At 44.8% G+C, this 27,244-nt stretch overlaps 1 protein-coding gene and 1 long non-coding RNA gene across 2 annotated transcripts in view; both read right to left on the reverse strand.

Moving 5' to 3' along the window:
• The window catches only part of ROR2 (receptor tyrosine kinase like orphan receptor 2), a 231,774-nt gene that overhangs the window by 127,480 nt on the left and 77,050 nt on the right, over positions 1 to 27,244 (reverse strand). The gene's annotated exons all lie outside the window — the stretch shown is intronic.
• On the reverse strand, positions 2,088 to 9,044 carry LOC146396406 (uncharacterized). Its single transcript, XR_014826410.1, has 2 exons — positions 4,601 to 9,044; positions 2,088 to 2,728 (listed from the first exon to the last, which is right to left on the reverse strand). It is a non-coding gene; the product is annotated as an uncharacterized LOC146396406 (long non-coding RNA).

Below are 27,244 nucleotides of genomic sequence, written 5' to 3' on the forward strand. Positions count from 1 at the left end.
GTTTCTTTTTCTCTCCTCCCAACAGTGCCATCATGAATACCCTGTGTATATTCTTTGGGGCTCCATGCTTAGTGAGTCTGGAAGGCAAGCCCAGATCTGAAGGGATACACGGGGCTGATTTTAAGCTCATTTTAAGACATATGGCTAGGAGTTCCCGTTGTGGCTCAGTGGTTAACAAACCCACCTAGGATCCATGAAGATGCAGGTTCGATCCCTGGCCATGTTCAGTGGGTTAAGGATCTGATGTTGCCATGAGCTGTGGTGTATGTAGGTTGCAGATGCAGCTAGGATCTAGCATTGCTGTGGCTGTAGCGTAGGACCGCAGATGTCGCTCCAGCTGGACCCCTAGCCTGGGAACCTCCACATGCCCCGGGTTTAGCCCTAAAATAAGCAAAAAAAAAAAAGACACATGGCTAACTGCCCTCCAAAATGGACGTAGCCATCTCTATTCCACAGTTTATTAAAATGCCTCGTTCCCCACGCCCTCACCAGCCCTTAACTAACTCCTTAAACTTTGTCAGAACAATGGCTGAAAATCATAACTTATTCTGTGTTTCCTAGAAATACAGGGGCAGCTGGAATACTGGTCCACGGAAGATGTCCACAGACTAATCCTCAGAACCTGTGACTATGTTACCTGATGTAGCCAAAGGGATTGAGTTAAGGATGCTGAGATGGGAAGATAATTCTGGATTATCAGGGGGCAGGGGGAGTGTCCAGTGTCATCCAGGGTCCTAGAAGGAGGAGACAGGGATGAAGCAGAGGGAGAGAGTCTGGAGGACACTTTGCTGCTGGCCCTGAGGAGGGAGGAAGGGGGCCCCTAGTTAAGGAAGGTGGGCAACCTCTAGAAGCAGAAAAGGTAAGGACACAGTTTCTCCCCTGAAACCTCCAGCAGGAACACAGCACATACCAATCTATTTTAATACCTGACCTCCGGAACTATAAAAGAATAAATTAGTGTTGTTTTAAGCAACTAAGCTTATGGTATTTGTTACAGCAGCAATGAGAAACTAATACACCTACTGCGGATGAGCATTTATTCTAATTTTTCTGGCTATTTTTATATTCTCTTCTATAAATTCCTTTTTCTAATATCCTTTGCCCAACAGAGCTTCTATTACAATTTCTAAGGCTTTTTTTTTTTTCATGGTTTTCATTGACTTATTCGAGAATGAATGCCCTACCCCAAGTCATAAACAAATTCTCATTATCTTTTTTTTTTTTTTTTTTTGGTGACTGCTATAAAGCAGATGTCTAATATGATACTCTCCCAAAAGCACACTCAATTATTTCAACATTATTTATTAAAAATTTCATTATTGGGCGTTCCTGTCGTGGCGCAGTGGTTAACGAATCCGACTACGAACCATGAGGTTGCGGGTTCGATCCCTGCCCTTGCTCAGTGGGTTAACGATCCGGCATTGCTGTGAGCTGTGGTGTAGGTCGCAGACGTGGCTCGGATCCCGCGTTGCTATAGCTCTGGCGCAGGCTGGCGGCTACAGCTCCGATTAGACCCCTAGCCTGGGAACCTCCCATATGCCGCAGGAGCATCCCAAGAAATGGCAAAAAGACAAAAAATAAAAAATTTCATTATTTCCCCTACTCATTTGAAAAGGTATGCTTATCATTTAATAAATTTCCCTATATTCCATGGGTCTGTTAATTAATTTTCTATTCCTTTGATCTATTTCTCTATTTAATCACTGTAACACACTTTGATATCAGATAGGTAAGGATTTCACTAATTTTCTTTTCAAAATTATCTTAGCTCTTCTTGCTAATTTTCAATTCCACATAGACTTCTTTTTTTTTTTTTTAATGGCTATAACCACAGCATATGGAAGTTCCCAGGCTAGGGATTGAGTCCGAGCTGCAGGTATGACCACAGCTGCAGCAATGCCAAATCCTTAACCCACTACACCAGGCTGGGGATAAAACCTGCATCTCTCCAGTGACCCAAGCTGCTACAGTCAGATTCTTAACCTTGTTAACCAAGTTGCTGGGGCCGATTACATTGGGCACCCCTGGGAGGCTGTGCGTCAAAAAACATGGAACTGACCAACCCAATGGGCAAGGAAGGTGGCATATTTCTTTTTTTATTTTTTATTAACGTATAGTTGATTTACAATACTGTGCCATTTTCTATTGTACAGTAAAGTGATTCAGTTATACACACACACACACACACACACACACACACACACACACATTCTCTCATACTATTTTCCATCATGGAAAATCCCAGAAGATTGGATATAGTTCCCTGTGCTATAAAATAGGACCTTATTATTTATCCTCTCTAAATGTAATAGTTTGCATCTATTAACCCCAAACTCCCAGTCCAACTTACTCCCCCCACCCCCTCGGCAACCATAAGTCTGTTCTCTATGTCTGTGAGTCTGTTTCTGTTTTATAGATAGATTCATTTGTGCCATATTTTATATTCCACATACAAATGATATCATATGGTTTTTGTCTTTCTCTTTCTGACTTACTTCACTCAGTATGATAATCACTAGTTGTATCCATGTTGCTTGCAAATGGCATTTTTCTTTTTTATGGCTGAGTAGTATTCTACCGTATAAATGTTGTATATATGTACCACATCTTCTTAATCCATTCATCTGTCAATGGACATTTGTCTTGCTCCCAAGTCTTGGTTATTGTGAATAGTGCTGTGCTGCTACAAACATAGGGGTACACATATCCTTTTGCCTTTTTTTTTTTGCTGTTTCTTTGGGCCGCTTCCGCGGCATGTGGAGGTTCCCAGGCTAGGAGTCTAATCGGAGCTGTAGCCACCGGCCTAGGCCAGAGCCACAGCAACGCTGGATCCGAGCCGCGTCTGCAACCTACACCACAGCTCACGGCAACGCCGGATCGTCAACCCACTGAGCAAGGGCAGGGACCGAACCTGCAACCTCATGGTTCCTAGTCGGATTCGTTAACCACTGCGCCATGACGGGAACTCCCACATATCCTTTTGAATTATAGTTTTGTCCAGATATATGCCCAGGAGTGGGATTGCTGTATCATATGATATTTCTATTTTTCATTTTCTGAGGATCCTCCCTACTGTTTTCCATAGTGGTTGTACCATTTACATTCCCATGGCATACTTCTTTACCAGGTCCTGGTCATCACAGGTGAAGGGCTACTAAAGGCAGGGGGTATGTGCTAGCCCCCAATGCCTCCTGGGTACCTTATCTGTGGGCTGAGAATGCTCTTGGCCAGAAAAGGCCTGGGGCAGAGTCTTGGGGGCTTGGAGTCAGCAGCGTGTGTGAGGTGGCAGAGTTGGGGCAGATGCCACCACACAACTGCTGTCCTTGCACCTTCCTTGTCACATATACACTCTTTTGTTGCTAACATTCTATATGAAGACATTACTCATTTGCCAAGTCTTCACTACAAAATAATAAAGCACTGATTTTTTTTTTCACTCTAATCTCTCAGCAAAGGTGATTTGGCTCCACAGCACTTTGCAATTATTTAAATCAAGAAATTAAGATCGGAGTTCCCATCGGGGCACAGTGGTTAATGAATCCAACTAGGAACCATGACGTTGCGGGTTCGATCCCTGGCCTTGCTCAGTGGGTTAAGGATCCGGCATTGCCAAGAGCTGTGGTGTAGGTCGCAGATGTGGCTTGGATCTGGTGTTGCTGTGGCTCTGGCATAGGTCAGCGTCTACAGCTCAGATTAGACCACTAGCCTGGGAACCTCCATATGCCGCAGGAGTGGCCCTAGAAAAGGCAAAAGGGCAAAAAGACAAAAAGAAAAAGAAAAGAAAAGAAATTAAAATTAAGCACCCTCTTTTAAAGAATCCTCATCACATGACAGAATTGCAAGTTTCATAATCTAAAGGCATTTGATCTCCAGTGAACATGGCACAATGGTAGGGTCTGGTGAGCTGAGCATCTCACATCAAAATGTTATCCAGCAAAACCGCTTTTAGAATAAGTCCTTTCTGGAGTTCCCGTCGTGGCGCAGTGGTTAACGAATCCGACTAGGAACCATGAGGTTGTGGGTTCGGTCCCTGCCCTTGCTCAGTGGGTTAACGATCCGGCGTTGCCGTGAGCTGTGGTGTAGGTTGCAGACGCGGCTCGGATCCCGCGTTGCTGTGGCTCTGGTGTAGGCCGGTGGCTACAGCTCCGATTCAACCCCTAGCCTGGGAACCTCCATATGCCGCGGGAGCGGCCCAAGAAATAACAACAACAACAAAAAAAAAGACAAAAGACCAAAAAAATAAATAAATAAAAATAAAAAAGAACCAAATAAAGACTATAAATGTACTTTAAAAAAAAAAAAAAGAATAAGTCCTTTCTAACTTCAACTCTAGTTTGAAGTGAGGTTTGAATTGTAGAGTATCGTTAAAGTAGCATTGTCACCAGCCATTTGGCTTGGATACGTCAACAGGGAACTAGCAAACTTTATTTTAAAAACTGTTATTAGTAGAGATGTCTCTAATGTTGGAAAAGGTGTGGAGAAAAAGGAACCCAGTTACACTGTTGGTGGGTTGGTAAATTGGTACAACCACTGTGGAAAACAGTATGGAGATTCCTCAGAAAACTAAAAGTAGAACTACCATTTGATCCAGCAATCCCACTCCTGGGCATCTATCCAGAGGAAACCATGACTCGAAAAGACACATGTACTCCAGTGTTCACTGCAGCACTATTTTCAATAGCCGAGACATGGAAACAACCTAAATGTCCACCGACAGAGGAGTGGATCAAGAAGATGTGGTCCATATACACAATGGAATATTACTCAGCCATTAAAAGGAATGAAATAATGGCATTTTTAGCAACATGGATGGACCTAGAAATTACCATGCTAAGTAAAGTCAGTCATACAATGAGACATCAACATCAAATGCTTTCACTGACATGTGGAATCTGAAAAAAGGACACAATGAACTTCTTTGCAGAACAGATACTGACTCACAGACTTTGAAAAACTTATGGTTTCCAAAAGAGACAGGTTGGGGGGTGGGGGCATACGCTGGGGGTTTGGGACAGAAATGCTATAAAATTGGGTTGTGATGATCATTTTAACAACTGAAAATGCAATAAATTCATTGAGTAATAAAAAAATAAACTGTATGAGATGTTTGTTAAAAAAAAAGCAGAGATGTCTCTAATATTGTCAAAGTGGAAAATGAAAACACATATCAATAGGTTATAATCACAACCGATTATAAAATACTTAACACAATGTTCTCAGGAGAACAGAACTACCCTCGAGTCAAATTACTACCCCATACTTGAGAATGTAAAATTCAGCTCAGTTACTCTTAAAAGTATCCTGATCTTAAGTATGTTATCACCCACATCCCCTTCCCCAAAAGGAGGGCTTACCTTTCCACAGGTAGGATGCAGCTGGGCCCTCATTCACCTAGTACCCAGATTCAGTACTGGGCACAAAGGAGCCAAAATATTTATAGAATAAATGAATGAATATTATCTGCCAAGCACTTTCACATGCATCGTCTCATTTGATTGATCAGGAAACTGCTTTGAGATCGGAATTACCATCCCCACTTTATAGAGGAGGAAAGTAAGCCTGCAGAAACTGACCCTTCAGTTCTGGCAATGCTATCAGATGTTCAATGGGTCCAGGAAGCTCCTACTGGGTTGCTAAAAGGTTATCTTAAAGTCAAGCCCATTCTCACACGTAAGAAGGGAGAAGCATGTTCCCGGAAGGCTCAATAAAAATCCCTGCATCTTTTCTCCCACTGCTGCTTCTAGACCAGGACACTGAGGATGTCCCTGTATGTGGAGTCAAGCTGTTGGACAGGACTCAACCCAGAGAGGCCCTCTGCCCCAGGGCACGGCATTCGACCCACCCCACATCTCTGCCGGGCCCCAGGCCATGGTCAGAATGTCATGCAGTCCCTGAAGTCCCAGCTCCCAGGCTGGCACAGATTCCCTCCATGAGAATCCCGTGGCACTGGGGGCGGGCACCTTCCCTCATGCACTGACAGCAAACCCACGAGTTTCCTGCAGCCACATGGCAAGGGAAGAGGTAAACAGGACTCAGGTAAGAGGTGGATGGCACCCCAGAACTGTCAGCTGCACCAGAGCAGAGGCACTGCATGCCCAGTGCCAGCACGATAGGGTGCAGTGAGCATCACATGAGTACGTAACAAACCCGACATCCTTCCCCACTCCCTGCATCCCCCTTCCCTGGACTCTGACGCAGTCCTCCTCCTCCTCCTCCTCCGTCCAGGAGGCAGCTTTTGTCTGTGAGGTCAGAGGGAGAAGGGTCTCCAAGCCAAAGAGAGAAGCCTTCTGGAGGAACCAGCCCTCATGATATTTGATCTCCAACCTCCAGAACTGAGACAACAATCATCTGTTGTTTAAGCTGCTCAGTCTGCGGAACTTTGGCAGCGGCTCGAGCTGACCATTATAACCCCTTGGTCCGAGCCCTCACGGCCCTAAAACAGACATCCTGTAGCCACAGTGATAATTCCAGCATTTGATGGATGCCTGCTGTCCTGAGTGCTTTACTCATTCAATCACAGGAAGGACTCTCAGCAATGGGTGTTATTTTTATCATCCGCAACGGACAGAGGAACACGTTCAGCTATTCTCTGCTCAAGTCCCTCGCCCAGGCTCAGCCTATGGGTAAGTGGCAGGGCCAGGACTGGGGACCAGGCTGCAGGGCTCCAGAACCCCTGCTCATACCTGCCCCCCAAAACGGCCCCCTAGTCAAGGGACCCAGCGCACACACGTGTATGGTCATGGCAGGAGGGGGACTGGATGATGGCTCTGCTCTGATCTCACCATGACGGCGCCCCCTCCTCAGGCGCCCCCTCCTCAGGCACCCTCCTCCTTCTCTCGCCATCTGGCTCTACAGGTCTGGGACCTCAGGTTTCTGTGTCTAGACATTCCAAACATCCCACACAGATCACAGAAGCCACTTCATCAGCATTAGCAATCTCATCTTCCCTTCTGCCATGAGACCACCCCACCTGCCAGCCTCGACCTCCCTGAGTCAAGTTCTCGGGGTGGGGGGTAGGGCGTACCTCCCCACTCCCGGCAAGGATGAGGGCTCTGTGACCTCCCAGAGGGCATCGCAACACTTACAGTGTCACCCTTCTGAATAAGCCTGGCCAGCTCTGAGTCAGCTGAAAGCACGCTCTTCTCAAACGTACACACGGCAGTGGCTCCACCAGGAAGGGTGACTTATGAGCCAGGCTGGGCACACAGGCGGTTCACTGCAACCAAGTTAACATCGTGGGCACAGCGTCATGGGGCAGGGCCTGGCCAGCAGTTAGACAGGCCACCATGCCCGTGGCCTCAAGTCATCCCAGGCAGCACTGGGCAGACACATCCCCCTGCAGCCAGTCAGTCCCCCTGGAGGCCAGGTCCCTGCCGAGCACCCGGTGCACAGGGCTGCCCTTGTTTCCTTGCAGGTTCAACAATCTGGTTTTCATTGAGTGGAGTTTGGAGGGCTCTCCCACCACATTTTTCTTTAATTATGATAAAAGAGAGTAACTTAATCAAGCATAAATCCTGTTGAAATGAACATGAGAAAATAAAGGGGCGAACATGGAGAAGCAGGGAGTGGGGGGGTATAAGCTACGCCCACAAGTCCTCTGGATTATGGAGGGGGCCAGTGTGCAGCCGCCAAGACCAGTAAAACAGAAATGAAGGCCGGTTGCCACTCAGAATCCAGCCCTAAGCCTGCGCGGAAGACAAAACGAAGACACCCCCGGACCTGCTAGACAGCAGCACCTGGGAACAAAGACGACAACCACCCAGGCTGTCACTGAGGGGACACCCGTGTCCCTGCAGCCCCCAACCTGGGCTCCTGTACCCCTAGGGAGAGTGGTGACAATCAGCAGCCCGCCTGGGCAATGGAGAAGGACCCGAGGCACTCACACATACACACATGCAAATGCACATTAACACAGGTGTACAGGCACACATGTACAATGCACATGCATCGCACATACACAAGCGCGTGTGCATGCACAGATATGGATCTGTGTCCATGCACATACACACCCCACAGAGCACTGGCTCCCCAAGTGCCTGCCACCAGCAGCAGCCTCAGGAAGTCCTCGGAGATGCAGAATCTCAGCCCCCTACCCCAGACCTGCAGAATCCAACAGACAGAGGGCGGGGCTGGACAATGTGCCCTGAACAAGCCTCCAGCTACAGGTTGAGAACGACCACTCTGTAGAGCCGTCTTATTTGTACAGAGGCAAATTATGGTTCAAAAAAACAATAGAGCCATTCAGACAAAGGAATACTATTTAGTATAAAAAGAAATGAGCTATTCAGCCATGAAAATACAAGGAGGAAACTTAAATGCACATGCCTAAGAGAAAGAAGCCCAACTGAAAAGCCTACAGACACAGGCAACTACATTCAATACGCCAGGATAAACCATGATGAAAAAAATATTTAAAATGTTAAAAAGAATTGCATATATATATCTGACTCACTTTGCTCTATAGAAATTTACACAGCATTGTAAACTGTGGGAAAAGGGAGTTCCCGTCGTGGTGCAGTGGTTAACGAATCTGACTAGGAACCATGAGGTTGCGGGTTCGGTCCCTGCCCTTGCTCAGTGGGTTAACGATCCGGCGTTGCTGTGAGCTGTGGTGTAGGTTGCAGACTCGGCTCGGATCCCGAGTTGCTGTGACTCTGGCGTAGGCCGGTGGCTACAGCTCCGATTCAACCCCTAGCCTAGGAACCTCCATATGCCGCGGGAGCGGCCCAAGAAATAGCAAAAAGACCAAAAAAAAAAAAAAACTGTGGGAAAGGGAGTTCCCATGGTGGCTCAGTGGTTAATGAACCAAACTACTATCTATGAGGACATGGGTTCAATTCCTGGCCTCCCTCAGTGTATTAAGAATCATTCATTGCCATGAGCTGTGGTGTAGGTCGCAGACATGGCTAGGATCTGGTGTTGCTATGGCTGTGGTGTAGGCTGGCAGCTACAGCTCTGATTTGATCCCTAGCCTGAGAGAACCTCCATATGCTGCGGGAGAAGCCCTTTTAAAAAAAAAAAAAAAAAAAAAAAAAAAAAAAAACTGGGGAAAGAAAGTAAGAAGGCTATGTACTATGATTCCAATGATCCCGCATTCTGGAAAAGGCAAAATTATAGAGGCAGTAAAAGATCAATGATTGCCAGGGGGTGGGGTGAGAATAGGCAGAACCCAGAAGATTCTTAGGACAGTGAAACTACTCTGTATGATACCACAATAATGGGTACATGTCTTTACACATTTATCCAAATCCCAAGAATCGCAACACCAAAAGTGAACCCTAATGCAAAGCGTGGATTTGAAGGATGATGTGTCAATGTAGGCTCAGCAGCTCTAACTAATGCACCGCCCTGGAGGGGTGTGGATGGTGGAGGACACCGCGGGGGGGGGGGGGGGGGGGGGCAGGAGGTAGATGGCAAATCTCTGAAGCTTCCACCCAAAGTATATGTGACCCTAAAATTGCTCTAAAAAATAAAGTCTGTTTATATTCACAACAAATAAGAGAGCAATTTTATGACTACACTTAAAAACACTTGTCGTGGAGTTCCTGTCATGGCTCAGCGGTAATGAACCAGACGAGTATCCATGAGGACGTGGGTTTGATTCCTGGCCTTGCTCAGTGGGTTAAGGATCCGGCGTTGCCGTGAGCTATGGTGTAGGTCACAGACAAAACACAAATCCCGCCTTGCTGTGGCTGTGGAGTAGCTGTAGCTCCAATTCAACCCCTAGCTTGCGAACTTCCATGTGTCGAAGGCACAGCCCTAAAAAGACCAAAAAATAAATAAATAACCAATAATAATAATACCAATAACAATACTTTTTGCGCTCACAGGCAGTAATAATAGCAAGAGCATTTAGCATTTCCACACTGCCTCCCACACCATCCCTGTCCTAAACACTGACACCCTACCAACTCATTTATCTTCACAATGACCCTTTGAGGCTAGTGCCAGCATCTCTGCCTTCCAGGTAAGGAAAATGTAGCAAAGAAAGTTTGACTAACTTGCCCAAGATCACACCCCTAGTGAGACGTAGAACTATGGGTCAGGTCTGGCATGTCAGGTCCCCATGTCCACTTCCTAAACACACGACTGTGGTGGACCTTGCAAAGGGTGCGGTGCTGCCTCCAGAGTCACCAGTGAGAGAGGCGAAGGACAATGCTGGAAAGGTCGGAGAAGCAGTGGGGCTCAGGAGCCTGCAGACCTGGGTCCAGCCAAGTTCAAGTCCAGGCTAAGGCAAGGCAGTCAATGAGAACTTTGGAGACCTACGAGACACCAGTGCTGACCCCATTCCAGGCGAAGGCTAAGAAATCGGAAGGTCCCAGCAAGGGGTGTCACTCAGACCTGACTCGACAGAGCATTTAACAGTCTGAAGCACAATAAATGCATCTCTATATTTTGCTGATAAAACAGTAAGATTCTATCTTTGAGATCTTAAAAGAATACAGGAAGATATTGTAAAGGCTTTGATGTATATCTATCTTAACCAGGTAATCAGAACACACACACCACTTACTTGAGTGTTATACCAAACCAGCATGTCCAAAGGTCTCCCAGAGTAAATGGCATCCAGTGTTCAAAGACTAGGGACAGATAAGCAGTGAGGTCCTGCCGTACAGCACAGGGAACCATATCCAGTCTCTTGGGATAGAACATGATGGAAGATAATATAAGAAGAGGAATGGATATATATGTATGATGGGGTCACTTTGCTATACAGCAGAAACTCACACAACATTGTAAATCAACTATACTTTAATAAAATAAATGTAAAAAAATAAAGACTGGGGAGTAGGAAAGATAGAGATTGAAGTAGTAAGCAGCACATATTTCAAACCCCCCCCTTTTTTGGGGGGGGTCTTTTTAGGCCCACACCAGAGGCATATGTAAGTTCCCAGGCTAGGGGTAGAATTGGAGCTGTAGCTGCAACCTATACCGCAGCTCACAGAAATTTCAGATCCTTAACACAATGATGGAGACCAGGGATCGAACCTGCATCCTCATGGATACTAGTCAGGCTAGTTACTGTTGAGGCATGACCAAACTCCTCAAAGCCCACTTTTTTTTTTTTTTTTCTTTTTGTTCTGCCCAGTTATGTGGAGGGTTTCTTGCCCTTTTTGGAGGCTTAAGTTCTTCTGCCAGCATTCAGTAGATATTCTGTGCGAATCATTCTACATTGTAGTTGTATGGGTTTTTTTGTTTTGTTCTGCTTGCTTTTTAGGAAGTTCCCTGGCTCTGGATCAAGTTGGAGCTGTAGCTGCCAGCCTACACCACAGCCGCAGCAACGCAGGATCCGAGCTGCATCTTCGACCTACACCACAGCTCATGGTAATGCCAGATCTTTAACCCACTGAGCGAGGCCAGGGATCAAACCTGCATCCTCATGGATCCTAGTCGGGTTTGTTAACCACTGAGCCATGAAGGGAACTCCCAAAGCTCACTTTTAAGCACTCAATATTATAAGATTTTTTCAAAAAGGGATGCTAAGAGAAAGGGTAATTCAGCATTTCCAAGAAAGAGCATTGTGGCAATATTCAACACAAAATCTGGACACATGTTTGAGCCGCAGCATGTGTACACAGCTCCAGAAGATGGGAGCTTCACAAACAAAACCACACCAAGAAGATCCAACCAGCCCAGCTCCAACTCACTCTTTTTTTTTTTTTTTTTTTTTTTGTCTTTTTGCTATTTCTTGGGCCGCTCCTGCAGCATATGGAGGTTCCCAGGCTAGGGGTGGAATCGGAGCTGTAGCCTCTGGCCTACGCCAGAGCCACAGCAACGCAGGATCCGAGCCGCGTCTGCAACCTACACCACAGCTCATGGCAACGCCGGATCGTTAACCCAGTGAGCAAGGGCAGGGACCGAACCCGCAACCTCACGGTTCCTAGTCGGATTCATTAACCACTGCGCCACGACGGGAACTCCCCAGCTCACTCTTGAGGGGCGCAAGAGCCAATGTGGTCCTACAGGCCCAGGATGCTATCCAAAACAGCTGCAGGGAAAGAAGCCTTTCTCTGGGCAGCCAGTAGAAATTCCAACTAGATGGTTTGAGAAGACACCAGAAGGAAACAGGAGACACGCCCCCATCCTCCACCCCAGGAAAGCTCAGGGTCTCAGGCCCTTCTCATTAGGCACTTCTGGAAAAACTGAACCCCTGACCAGCTTACAGAGACCTTAAACCTCTGGGAGAGGGAAAGGGCAAGGAGTGAAGCCCATTCTCCTCCCTGTAAGAGGGGAGCTCTAGAGTTCCAGCAGAAGCAAAGTAAGAGACACGACTTCCAGTGACTCCTTGATGGCGAAAAAAGTCGAATCCCGCCCAGGGTTGTCTCCTCCTCTCTAGATGAAGAAAGAGACCTTACCAGGAACTGAGGAGTCAGGAAGAAGAGCCAGCTTGAGAAGGGTGGTATTTAAGCCATCTGTGAGCATTTTGATGATCAGTTTACAAAAGAGAAATACAAAACTAACATACAAAAAAGCAACTGTATTTCCATGCACTAGCTATAAATAACCTGAAAATGAAATACAAAAAGCAATTCCCTTAGCAATAGTCTCAAAAATAGTAGATGCTTAGGATAAACTTAAAGCCTGAAAACTACAAAACAGTGCTGAAAGAAGCTACAGAAGATCTCAATAAATGGTAAAACATCCCATACTCATGGATTGGAAGAGTTAATACTGTTTAAGATAGGAATACTCCCCAAAGTTTTGTATAGCTAGAACACAATCTCTACCAAAACCCCAACTAGTTTTTTGCAGAAACCAATCAGCTTCTAACAAAAGTCCTGGGGACCTGAACCTGCTCTGGCATAACGAGATTGTCAGCGTCTCTGGAACGCTGGCACAGGTTCGATCCCCGGCCAGGCACAGTGGTTTAAGGATCCAGCATTGCTGCAGCTGCAGCATAGATTGCAACTGGAGCCTGGATCTGATCCCTTGCCCGGGAACTCCATATGCCACAGGGTGACCAAAAAAGAGGGGAAAAAGAATTCATGTGGAAATGCAAGGAACCCAGAATAACCAAAACCATTTTGAAATCGAACACCACAGTCGAAAACCCTATACGTCCCAGCAACTGAGAGAGTGAAGTACTGGCATGGAACAGATATTTAGATCAATGGAACAGAATTCAAAATGCATAAATAAACCTTCACATTATGGTCAAGTGATTTTTGCCAAGGCCGTCACGACAATTTAACTGGTGCTGGGACAACTAGATACCCACACACAAAAGAATGACATTGAATCACTTCCTTACAAAAGACACAAAAATGCACTCAAAATCAATCATAAACCTAAATAAATGTAAGAGCAAGAACTGTAAAACATTGAGAAGAAATCATGGGTATAAATTTTCATGACCTTGAGCTAGGCAATGGTTTCTAAGCTATGACACCAAAAAGAAAGCAAAAATAACAAAAAATACATAAATGGCCTCTCATCAATATTAAAAATCTTTTGTGCTTCCATGGACTTGATCAAGAAAGTAAAAGGTTACCCACAAAATGGGAGACTATATTTCCAAATCATATATTTGACAAGGAGCTTGTACCTAGAATATATAAAGAATAAGGTTATGGACTAACCATACATGTTTATGCCATACACACGCGCACGCGCGTGCGCGCGCGCGCGCGCACACACACACACACACACACACACACACACACACAGAAATTCACCTACTGAAGCCTAGCCTAACACCCGATGTGATGGAATTTAGAGGTGAGGCCTTGGGAGGTAATTGGGTTTGGATGAGGTCCTTAGAGGAAGAGAAAGAGACACCAGAGCTGCCATGTAAGGACACAGGGAGGTCAACCACAGCCAGAAAGATCTGAATCTTCACCAGGAACCCACCACACCAGCACCTTTATCTTGGACTCCCAGCTTCCAGAACTGTGAGAAATAAATTCCCAAAATTGTTTTTTCTTGGTTTGTTTGAATATTTCTATCAATTGCTTTAAAAATTTTCATTAACGTATAATTGATTTACAACGTTATGCCAATTTCTGCTGTAAATTCCCACTGTTGAAGCCATCTGCAGTATTTTGTTACGGCAGCCCACATGGACTAATACAGACACAGTTGAATAATAAAAAGACAAATAGCTCAATCAAAATATGGCCAGAGGATCTGAGTAGTCATTTCTCCAATGATAATACACAAGACAAATAAATGCATGAAAAGACGTCAGACGTCATGAACCCTCCAGGAAATACAAATCGAAATCACAAGGAAATACTACTTCACACTTACTAGGGTAACTACAATCAAAAAGATACATAAAACAAATGTTGGCAAGGATATGGAGAAATTAGAGCCCTCATTTACTGCTGGTGGGAATATAAAATGGTGCGGTGGTTGCTGTGGCAACCACACTGGCAGTCCTTGAAAACATTAAACATATAGTAACCATATGACCCAGCAATTCCAGGCCAAGGTATATACCCAAGAGAAATGAAAACATATGTCCACACAAAAACTGGTACAGGAATGCTCACAGCAGTATTATTCATCAAAGTCAAAAAGTAGAAACAGCCTAAATGTCCCTATACTGATAAAGTGTGGTATATCCATGCAATGGAATAGCATTCAGCCATTAAAAAGAATGAAGTTCTGATACATGCCACAATGCAAATGAACCTTGAAAACATGATACTAAGAGGGGAAAAAAAGCCAGGCACACATACTGTATTATTCCATTTATATGTCATGTCCAGAACAGATAAATCCATAGAGACAAAATATATTCATGGACTTTTAGGGCTGGAGGTGGGGGGGTGGAGAGATGGAGGCAACAGCTAAAGGAAACAGGTTTTTGTTTTTGTTTTTGTTTTTTGCTTTCTGGGGCTGCACCCACGGCATATGGAGGTTCCCAGGCCAGGCCAGGGTTCTAATCAAAGCTACAGCTGTCGGCCTACACCATAGCCACAGCAATGCCAAATCCAAGCTGCGTGTACAACCTATACCACAGCTCATGGCAATGTCGGATCCTTAACCCACTGAGCCAGGCCAGGGATCGAACCTGCAACCTCATGGCTCCTAGTGGGGTTCGTTTCTGCTGCACCATGATGGGAACTCCAGGTTTCTTTTTGAAGTGATGAAAAGTTCTAAAATTGATTCTGGAGATGCATGCTAGAAATCACTGAAGAGTACACTGTGAGTTGCATTTGTGTCCGAATTAAACCTCAAATAAACACGTATCAATAAGAATGACTGATTGGGAGACGCTGGAAATGGGAGGGAGAAGACAGGCTTTGGCAATAGCAGAAGTGAAGTGGAGAGTTAGGTGGCTTCAGGAAAATGTGGAGGTAGACTCAATTTGGGGATGAATTCCCGGACCCTTCAATGGGCAAGGTTTCCATCCTTATCCTTGCAAACCAAGTTCCCTTTCCACCACACACCACTGCGTGCCCTAACATTTAAACTCAACCTGAAAGACCCAGCGCTTGTGTTAGATTATCTGACCACTGCCCTGAGAAAGGGGTTCTCTTGTTTCTGACACACACATCAGTGGTTTAGGCCAGAACAAGGCAGTGGAGAAAAACCGGCATCCCTTTCTGAGTCCGCATAAACCCCTCTGGGTCCCCTGTCTTCCCCTGGGAGTTGAGACCCAGGACCACAGGCATGGGGAGGGGAAGGGATGTGGGAACAAGAAGGCACTCTCAGGAGTTCCCACTGTGGCTCAGTGGGTTAAGAATCCGACTGGTATCCATGAGGATGTGGGTTCGATCCCTGACCTCGCTCAGTGGGTCAAGGATCCAGTGCTGCTATGAGCTATGGTGTAGGTCACAGATGTGGCTCAGATCCAGCATTGTTGTGGCTGTGGCGTAGGCTGGCCGCTGCAGCTCCAATTCAACCCCTAGCCTGGGAACTTCCACGTACTATAGGGGTGGCCCTAAAAACAAAGAAAGCAAGCACTGTTGGTGCACATGTGGCAAAGGGCAGGGGTCCTTTACTCCTGTCATACAATCTTAATTATGACTTAGGGATGTTATGATTCTCATGCCAAAGTTTGCAGGGAAACATCAGCATAAATCAGAGCGTGGGGAAGCCACCCAGCCTCGACTGTGAATGTCAATGAATCAAGAGAGTCCCTTGGCAGTAAGTTGGCTGCCTTTTCAGCATGGTCACTGTCAGACAGCTGTTCCTTCCAAGCGGAAGATCCAAGAATCTGTGTCCAACAACCCTGAGGACCCACCAAAGGAGCTGATGAGCCCAAGATGTACTCAGGATGTCCTCATTTTACACAACACATTTATGATCATGGAGTCCCCACTGTGAGGCAGTAAGTTAAGAACCTGACTGCAGTGGCTCGGGTCGCTGTGGAGGCTTGGGTTTGGTCCCACGCCTAGCACTGTGGATTAAAGGATCTGGCATGGCTGCAGCTGCAGCTGCAACATAGGTTGCAGCTGTACCTCAGATTCCATTTTTGGCCCTGAAACGTCCATATGCTGCAGGTGGGGCCATTTAAAAAAAAAAAAAAAAAAAAGACCATTTCAGCAATAACAGAATAAAGCAAAAGTAACAGATAAACCAGAACTTGGTAAATCCAAATATACCGTATGTTTTATTTCTGTTAATGATACACACACCCCATTACATCTCCCTTCTGTCCGCTCCGAAGCGGGGGAGGACCGTTCAAGAAGATAAAATTCACTGACAGAGCTTTAGCCACAGCATTCCACCGAAGGGAAATTCACGTGGCCACAGTGTTTCCCTTAGCCAGGAATCTGCGTGCTTTGCGAAATACTCTCCCCCAACAGCAAAGTCTTTGACTCCCTTCTCTATGACCTACAAAATTCCCAGAGTAAGAGCGAAGGCAAAACTTTCTGTCATTAGAGTTTTCAAATATCGTAATTCTACATGGCAATGAAAAGCTTAAAAGATCTCCACCAGCTCTTTCCTAGGACAACAAAGGAAAAACCACATGAAGACACTCACTGTTCTTGAGCCATCACTCGGAGTAAATAGGGAGTTTGCACACTTCCAACCAGCAGGCTCTTCCTGCCACTGACAGTGACACCGCCCTGTAAGTGACACCTCAGCTTAGTAAAACAGTCCCCCGATTACAGACTCAAAGAATCAAATGACTCAGTTGGGAAGCCTTTTCTTTTAACTGAAAAATAAGGCAACTTTAATCACATTAACTTTCCTCCTCTTTACCTCTTTCCAAATCGAAATACCAAAACGCTGACTTTGCAGGAGTAAAATTGGGAGCACGGAAGAGTCATTTCATTCGTAAAAGCATACAAAGCAACCGAAAGCCATTTGGCAAACATAAGCACTAAGTTAGAAAGAGATAGCTTTTTGAAGAAAAGTCTTTAAAAGTTAGACAAAGGCAAAAAGAATGCTTCAAAATAGGGGCCCAAGACATTTTTCTAAATGCACAATGATGAGATCACTGACGAATGATTTGATTTTCTGTTGGAAGCATGAGTGAAGGTACAATGAAAACACGCTGGCTTCTTCAGGGGACAGTCAACTGCCCTAAAGGGACATCTAAAAGGAGAACCGCTTACTCCGAGTTGCCGGAGCTGTTCGATAGAGCCCCACACCCAAAATGGTACTACAGAAGATGTTTTCTTTAAACGGCTCCACAGGATATGCCTCAAACACAGACGCTATCCAAATTTAGCAACGTATGCTGAAAAACGGCCACTTCCTGAATTACCTAAATCAAAACACTCCAGCGAGGTGTTGGGTTACAACAGTAGAGCCACAGCAAAGAGGCTTTCCTGTGAACTGGCAGAGGAAGAAACAGAGATGCTCTTCCCTGGGATCCAAATCCAGGTTGGCCAGCTGCATGCTTTAGGGCTGCAGTATTGTACAGCCAAGGAGCCACGGTGGGCTCCTTTAGTAGCCATGTGGGGCTCCTGAAAGTTAAATGGACTAAAATTAAAGAAGTTTTAAAATTCAGTTACTCTGTTCAACTAGCCACATGCCAAGTGCGTAAGAGCCACATGAGGTGAATGGCTACACAGATGTGGAATATTTCCATCATCCCCAAAAGCTCTATGAGACAGAACTGACGGAATCTAATACACCACTGCCTATAGGTGTTCTGGCTTGGGGAAAAAAAAACAAAAAACAAAAACAAAAACTGGACAGGATCTCGAAAAAACCTGAAGTCTGCAAATCCACCTCAAAATGAGGTTAGTGCTCTTGCGTTTTAAGGCAAAATAAGAAATAAAATTTGCAAGTTATTTATCATGATCAAAACATCTTAAGAGTTTGTGGTTCTGGACAAGATGGTACAAGCACACTGCACCCGTCTCTCCCAGCGAATAAAGGCAGGGAACAGCTCCTTGGGGTTTCTGCGGTGTCCCCAGATCTGAACTTAACACACGCATGGGCATCAGCACAGAATAAAGTTCCAGGAGAAGCCTTCTAGCTCTGCCAGAGGAGTATAAATATAGGTCTTCTTCGACTTATGATGGCGTTCTACCTCTATAAACACATCCAGAGTTAGAAAAAAGAGAAAGAAGGAAAGAAAGAGGAGTTCCCATTGTGGCACAGCAGAAAGGAATCCAACTAGGAACCATGAGGTTGCAGGTTCGATACCTGGCCTTGCTCAGTGGGTTAAGGATCTGGTGTTGCCATGAGCTATGGTGTAGGTCACAGACGAGGCTTGGATCTGTTGCTGTGGCTGTGGCATAGGCCAGCCGCTATAGCTCTGATTGGACCCCCTAGCCTGGGAACCTCCATATGTGGCCCTAAAAAAAAGCAAAAAGCAAAACAAAACAGAAAAAACACTCAGAGCTGAAAATACTATAAAAGTTGAAAATGCATTTAATACACCTAACCCATGAGCCTAGCCTAGGTTAAACATACTCAGAATGCCTACATGAGCCTACAGTTGGACCAAACTACCCAATACAAAGCCTATTTTATAATAAAGTGTTAACTGTCTCATGTAATTTAATGAATACTGTACTGAAAGTGAAAACCAGAACAGGTGTCTGAGAACAGAATGATGGTGAGTGAATGGGATGTTTAGCCCAGGATCACCTGGCTGACTCAGAGCAGCGGCTCGATGCCACTGCCCAGCATGGGGAGAGAGGATCGTATCACATAGCACTAGCCTGGAAAAAGATCAAAATTTTAAATTCAAGGTATATGAGAATTCCCTGTGTGCTGCAGTGGAAACAAACCAGACTAGAATCCATGAGGATTCAGGTTCGATCCCTGGCTTCGCTCAGTGGGTCAGGAATCTGGCATTGCCATGAGCTGTGGTGTAGGTTGCAGATGTGGCTCGGATCCCACAGGTGCCATGACTGTGGTGTAGGCTGGCCGCTGTAGCTCTGATTTCACCTCTAGGAAACTTCCATATGCCACAGCTGTGGCCCTAAAAAGCAAATAAATAAATAAATATTTTAAAAATAAAATAAAATTCAAAGTATGGTTTCTACTGAATACCTGTCATGTTCCCAACATCATAAAGTTGAAAAATCTAAAGTCAAACCATTGTAAGTAAGGGACCATCTGTATATCTTTCCCTACTAGAGGAGCACAGAGAGCACTCAGTAATTTTTCTTTAGCATTCTCCTCCTTTTTTCATTCTCTTGCGTCCCAGCTCTGTGGGGTACTATGGGGGTTTTGCAAGAGCCTAAAATTCAGATTGAATTACTTCTGCAATTAGAGGAGTTGGGATCCCAAGCAGTGGTCAAAGCCATTGCCTTTTTTCCCTTTCTGTTCTCCAACTGCTAAGCCCTGGACACAGATCCAGGCACCATCAAGGTGGGTGTGTGGAGAATATGTAACTAAAGCCCAAGGTTTTGTGCCAGGGGATTGAAAATGGGAGTCCCAGGGAACCAGAAAGTACAAAGGAGGTCATGAGAGGGAAAATTTCAGAAAAGTGATCCCTTAAAATTGTTTATAAACTCCTGAGACCACCCATGAGTGGTGCATGTGTGGATTTGACCCTAAACAGATGTTGAGAACAGAACCAAAGAATACAACAGCACTCAGGTCCCAGACTGGCCACAGCTTGGCACAGACGCAAGACAGATCCAAATAGCACTACGAAAGCTTTGAAAGCAGAACTGACACTGGAACCAAAAATACAGAAGGCTGTTGGGAACTTGCAGACGGAACCACCTGCTAAAACAGTATGAACATATCCCATAGGGGCTAAACAACACTTGGTCTTGTAGCCAAAATATAATATTTTAAATCTCCATGATACAGTCTAAAAGTACTAAGCACTCAGAGAACCAGGAAGATCTCAAACACCCAACAGACACTAAAAACAAGATAACAAAGATGTTCAAATTATCTGACAAAAATGTTAATTCAACTATTATAAAAATGCTCCAACAAGCAAGGATAAGCACTGTGCAACCAAAAGAAAAATGGAACATCTCAGCAAGGAATTTGAAGATACAAAAAAGAAAAATGGGAGTTCCCACTGTGGCACAGCAAGTTAACGATCTGGCTTGTCTCTGTGGCAGCACCAGTTTAACCCCTGGCCCAGCTCTGGCTGGGATTCTATCCCTGGTCTGGGAACTTCCATATGTCATGGGTGCAGCAGAAAAAGAAAAAAAAAGAGGAAATTTTAGAATAAAAACATGAAATAAGTGGAAGAAAACCTCTCTGAATGAGACTGATGCTAGCATGGAGATGATAGAGCGGTGTCAATAAAAGTTAAAGAATCTAGACAAAGTGAAAAAAAAAAAGATTGAGAAGGAAACAAACAGATCCTCACAGACTTGGGAGGCAAAAATGTTCTAATATTTGTGTCATTAGAGTCCCAGGAGGAGAAGGGAAAAAATGAAGAAATAATGGCTAGGAACTTCCTAAATGTGGCAAAAAATATAAATCCACAAAACAAACTCGGTGAACTCTCCTCAAAAGTAAATGCAAAGAAATCCACACCCAAGCATATAATAATAAATTGCTAAGAAAAAAAAAAGCAAAACTTAAAGATATAAACAAAGAAAAAAATCTTAAAAACAATCAGAGAAAATAAGAAAGGAAAAATGTTTAATGACTGTAGATTTCTTATTAAAAATAATAGAGGTCAGAAGGATGTGAAACAGAATAATAAAATGTTCAGAGAAGCAAACTGTCAACCCAGAATACTATACCCACTCAGCGAAAACATCCTTATGGAATAAAGGTGATACTTTTTAACGTAGGAAAACTAATAGACTTCATTGTCAGCAGATTGGCAATAAAAGAACTGCTAAAGGCAGTACTTCATACAGAAGGGAATTAATTTAAAAAAAAAAAAAAAAACTTGGATGACCAAGAATAATGGAAGAAGGGAAAAAATGGTGAACCCTCCTGTGTTGCTGGTGAGAAAGCAAAGTGGTTCAGCCACTCTGGAAACCAATGCAGCATTTTCTTGTAAAATTGAACATACACATCATATGACCCAGCAATCCCGTTCCTAGGTATTTACCACAGAGAAATGAAACCACATGTTTTCACAAAAACCAGTACACGGATATTAAAGCACATCTATTTACAATCATCAAAAACTAGACATAACGCAAATTGCCTTGACAGGTGAATGGACAAGCAAGTTACACTTCACCCACACAACGGACTACTACTACTCAGCAGTAAAAAGGAATGTACTACTGAGACCTAGAAGAAAGAACATGGGTGAATCGCAAAAAAGTATTACACTGACTCAGGTTAAACAGTTTATGATTCTACTACATGACCTTCTTGAAAAGACAAAATAAAGGACGGAGAACAAACAGATCAATGGTTGACAAAGCTTTTGGGTGAGGGTAAGGGCCACTCCAAAGGGGTACCACGAGGAAGTCTGGGGAGCTGCTGTAACTGTTCTGTATCCTGATGTTGGTGACGGTTGCACATATATATCTGTACGTGTGATACTGAAAGCAACTCGGGATCAAAAGTGATTTTTTTAATGTTGAATAAAATACTAAATGCTGAACGTGCAGATGTCAAAAGGAAAGAAAGCCCTTGCATTTCAACCAATCTGGTCTGCATTATTTCGTGAAGCCTGCAAATGGCCCTAAGCCACAGATTTGAAACTGATTTTTAAGGAGAGCATGAGTAAGTGTGCATAATATTTTTATATACCTGGGGAAAATATTTATTCTAATGACACTCACAGGAGCAAGAAAACTCCAGGCGTGATCATCCTTTAGTTTCCAGAATGCTATTAACCAAGTTCTTATTAAGTTAAAATAAAATTGTAAAGATAGTTAATATCAACATTAAAAATAGTGCTGTTCTACAGCTCAATCAAATTACTCTTTAAAATGGCACTTTCCAAAGAGGCACTAAAATCCAGGTTTAAGAATTCTCCTGACCACAGAAACCCTTGCGCTGCCCTCTCCTCAGCTCTAGCATGCAGCCCCCCCACCGCCTCCCCTCTGGAGAGGCTCACTTTTCCTGTTTATGCAATGGGTTCCCTCCACGTGTAGAGAAGCTATTTGTTTTATTTATCATTGTTTGGCTTTATCTAAATCATTATCTATGTCTTTTACTCTATCATCTTTTTTTTTTTTTTTTTTGGTCTTTTTAGGGCCTCATCCAAGGCATATGGAAGTTCCCACCTAGGAATCAAATCAGAGCTGGAGCTGCCAGCCTACACCACAGCCACAGCAATGTGGGATCTGGGCCGCATCTGTGACCTACACCACAACTCACAGCCAATGGAGGATCTTTTACCCACTGAGTGGGGCCAGGGATCGAACCTGTGTCCTGATGGATACCAGATGGGTTCATTACTGCTTTGTCACAATGGGAACGCCCTATCATTCTTCCATCTTGTCATTTTTGGTCACGATTCATCATAGAGCATGCACTCAGTAAAAGTTTGTTGAATGAAAGAATCAATCAGCCTGAAGATTGGAAGAATGTGTTTGTGTACTGTAATAATACAAATGTGCATATGCCTGTTTTAAAAGAATTTTGTATAAATGCTGATTTTAAAATCTTATGACGGATTATATTTTCCAAAGAAGACTGCAAAAATATCTCCCATTTCATTTTTTTTTTTAATTTTTTTGGCCATGCCTGCATCTTGTAGAATTTCCCAGGCCAGGGGTTGAACCCACCCACCAGGGACCACAGTCACAGCAGTGACAATGGCAGGTCTTCAACCATTTGACTAACAGGGAACTCTTAATACCTCCCATTCTATATGTTCTTCTGCAAGGTGGCCCTGACTCTCTATTAGCAAGAGATGGGATCTCTTTCCCCCATTTTCCAAAATCCAGATGGGCATTGCTCTGACCTATAAAATAGAAAGTGACCACATGCCAGTTCTGAATGAAGCCCTTAACTGGCCAGATTCCACCTTCTGCCCTTAGAACACTCACTCTTGGGAGATCCCTCCTTGGAGCCCAGCTGTCACACCATGAAAAGGCCAAACCATATGGAGAAGCCACAGATTGGTTCAAAGCCTCAGGTCAAGAGGCCCCCTGAGCTCTGAGCCAACAATCAGCATCAATCACCTGCTCTATCAGTGCCCCATCATGGACATCAGCCCAATCGAGGCTTCAGATGAAACTGCAGCCCCAGACCACATCTTACCAGAGCCACACAAAAGACCCCTAGGAGGAACCCCGTTGATCCACAGAACTGAGTGGCATAATAATAAATTATCATTTTAGGCCTCTAAGTTGTGGAGTTTTTTTAACACAGCAATAGATAAGCAAAATAGATCTGTAGAAGACTCATTTTCTCTAAAAATGAATTTTTTAGATACTTTTTATTAAAGTATAGTTGATTTACAATGTCATGCCAATTTCTGCTGTACTGCAAAGTGACCCAGTCATACATATATATACAATCCCCTTTCTTATATTATCTTCCGTCAGTCTATCCCAAGAGACTGATATAGTTCCCTGTGCTGTACAACAGGACCTTATGGCTTAAGCATTCTAAATGTAATAGTTTGCATCTACAAGCCCCAAACTCCCCATCCATCCCCCTCCCCACCCCCTGCCTTGGAAACTACAAGTCTGTTTTCTATGTTTGTGAGTCTGGGTCTGTCCACGAACAATTCTAAATAAGCTTTACATTATTTATTCAACTTCATTTGCTCTTTCTTTCTATCCATTCATGCATTGAGTCTTTTATGCTTTCTGGAAAAAGTCAGCATCTAGAAAGAGATTTTCCACCTTTGGTATAACTGAAGTTCAACTGAGTCTATGGCATGCAGAAATTTTTCTGACCTGGGTCCCTCATATAAATCATCTGGACTTATAACCTCAGACTGGAACCATCCACCCTTCCATTCATCTGGTCTTTTTATTCTTAGGGCCACACCTGCGGCATGTGGAAGGAAGTTCCCTGGCTAGGGGTTGAATTAGAGTTACAGTGGCCGGTCTACACCACAGCCACAGCAACTCCTGATCCTTAACTCACTGAGTGAGACCAGGGGTCGAATCTGCCTCCTCATGGGTCCTAATTGGGTTCGCCTCTGCTGAGCCATGATGGTCATTTTTTTTTTTCTTTCTTTCTGTCTTTATTTTGCTTTTTAGCGCCGCACCAGCAGCCTCTGGATTTTCCCAGGCTAGGAGTCTAATCAGAGTTACAGCTGCTGGCCTACACCACAGCCACAGCAATGCCATATCCAAGCCGCATCTGCAACCTACACCACAGCTCACAGCAACGGCGGATCCTTAACCCACTGAGGGAGCCAGGGATCGAACCCGCAACCTCATGGTTCTTAGTGGGATCTGTTTCCGCTGCGCCACAGCATCACTAAAGGAAAGCGACTTTTCTTTCTCAACAGATGTCAGATTTCCAACATACCCAACAATTCCTCCTTCCTCTCCTGCTTGGTCTTGAGAGGTGTTCAGGCAACTTGTACGCGTGAGCTGAATCAGCTCTACTTTTGTCATGACAGACTCTTGTAAGGTTGCTAGTAAGGGCAGTCTGCTTTCATTTCCATACTTCCCAACACCTCCTCCTGGGCTGCTGTGCTTAAAGGGCCACGTATTCCGTGGACCCTCTCATATGACACATTGCTCAATAGGCAGCACTGTCAACTGTCAAAACACAGGGCCTGCATTTTACTATGAAACCCAGGAGGCTGGGCTAGAAATATAAAAATATACAGAATAAGAGCTCCTTTAGTAGCCCCTGAGTATAAATTAGCAAGGCATGGCTCGCAGCCAAAGTAACAACACACGGTGGGGGACAGAGAAGGACCCGGACACTGTGGTCCTTTTCACAGTGAGAAAAATTAAAGCACCTTGCTGTGTTTTCCCCAAAACTAAGAACTAGACCCATGCAGGTCCACTGGCCCAGTGTCCTCTTAACACTCACATTTTTGACTCTGTAGGAGAACCTGAGTACAATTTTTCTGCAATTCGTTTTTTTTTTTTTTTCTTTTCAGCTGCACCCTTGGCATGTGGAAGTTCCTGAGCCAGGGACTGAACCAGCGCCACAGCAGCATCCCAAGCTGCTGCAGTGATCACACTGGATGCTTAACCCTCTGCGCCACAGAACCCCAAAGATTCAAGTCCATAGAGACCTAACATTTTCATGTTGTCATCATTATCATCATATTTTCCTCCAATTCTGGCAGGAATGGGATAAGGCTCATCCCCCATGAGGCCTGGCCCTGTGGGTCTGGTTCTTGCCTCTGGATGCATAAAAGTTGGTTTTTACCCCTTCTCGAACTGCCCCAATGCTATCACTTATGCTCTTAAGAGAACTGCACTTAAGAAAAGTAGGGACTCCAGAGTTCCCATTGTGGCTCAGCAGTTAACAAACCAGACTAGCATCCATGAGGACACGGGTTCGATCCCTGGCCTCGCTCAGTGGGTTCAGGATCCGGTATTGCTATGAGCTGTGGTATAGACTGCAGATGCAGCTCAGATCTGGCATTGCTGCGGCTCTGACATAGGCCGGTGGCTACAGCTCCATTCGACCCCTAGCATGGGAACCTCCATGTGCCACGGATGCAGCCCCCCTGCCCCCCAAAAAAGACAAGAAAAGTAGGGACTCCTTTACTACTGCTTGTGTCCCCCTTGTCAACCGGTGGAAGTGTTTGGCAAGAAAACCAAATGCCACCGAGGGAACATGGGGTACCATAAGGCCTCTTTGTTACAGTCCCATGGAACATCTGAAGCGCATTTTCTCCAGGGGAGATGCACACATCACCTCCACAGTAACATACTGTACCCAGCCCAGCAACATATATTCCCACATGGACAGCACTGTAATTTATCCAGAGCTGAGCAGCTGAATCCTAGAGCCCACTGTCTCATTCTACAACCAGATTCTTCCATAAAGAGATGCCTTCAGGGAAATGTTTCCTCCCCTGAAAGTTCAGGTTGTAAATTCCCTTTGACAAATTAACTTTCACTTCTCTTTGGAGATAAACTGTAAAAAGGAGAGAGGGTCTGAGAGTGTACAATAGAGGCTTTTCCGTCCGGTGGTCTGTTGGATTGGCTCAGGGAGTTGGGCTGCTTTTGCTTGAACAAAGACAGCCGTAATTCAGTGTCTATCAGTAGAAAATCAAGTCAGGACATGAGGAAATGATAGCAGCCACCTGGAAGGGAGGTGACAAAGCCCCTCTCCCAGAAAGGCCCTCCAGGAACCATTAAATTTGGGCTCACACTCGGAGAAACAGAGAAGACCCTTCATTTCGTCACAGATGGTGGAAACTCAATCTGCTTCTGAGCAGGATTATTTCAGCAAAAGGCTCTTAATCAGCTTCTACTCAGTTAGCACCTCTGGGAATTAAGGGAGGTTCTTTGTGGTCCCTATAAAACACACGGACCAATCACAGCCAGTCCACAAGCCCCACTTTTTTTTTTCTGTCTTTTTTTAGGGCTGCATGGGTGCCATATAGAGCTTCCCAGGCTAGGGGTCAAATGGGAGCTGTAGCCGCCAGTCTACACCACAGCCGTAGCAATGCAGGATCCAAACAGCGTCTGCGACCTACACCACAGCTCACAGCAACGCCAGATCCTTAACCCACTGAGTGGGGCCAGGGATCGAACCCACAACCTCATGGTTACTAGTCAGGTTTGTTAACCACTGCGCCACAACAGGAACTCCTCACGCGCCTCACTCCTGCTGCAAGAAGTGACGCACACACTCGCCAGGACTCAGCCACATCTGTTCCCAAAACTGCTGATGCCAGTAGCACTTGTTATAGTAATAAAAGTATATAGCTAAGTACTATCTGAATATCTAATATTTATGAGGAAATGTGAGGGTAGAAAGAGTTCTTTCGAGGAAAGCTAAGTTGCAAATGGCTTTGAAAAGACTCCATATGATGAATAAAAACCGAAAATGA

Source organism: Sus scrofa, chromosome 14, assembly GCF_054392235.1.
Source record: "Sus scrofa isolate SSC_HxYL_T2T_F1_AM1 chromosome 14, Sscrofa_HxYL_maternal_Yorkshire_Landrace_v2.0, whole genome shotgun sequence".
NCBI classification, from domain to species: Eukaryota; Metazoa; Chordata; class Mammalia; order Artiodactyla; family Suidae; genus Sus; species Sus scrofa.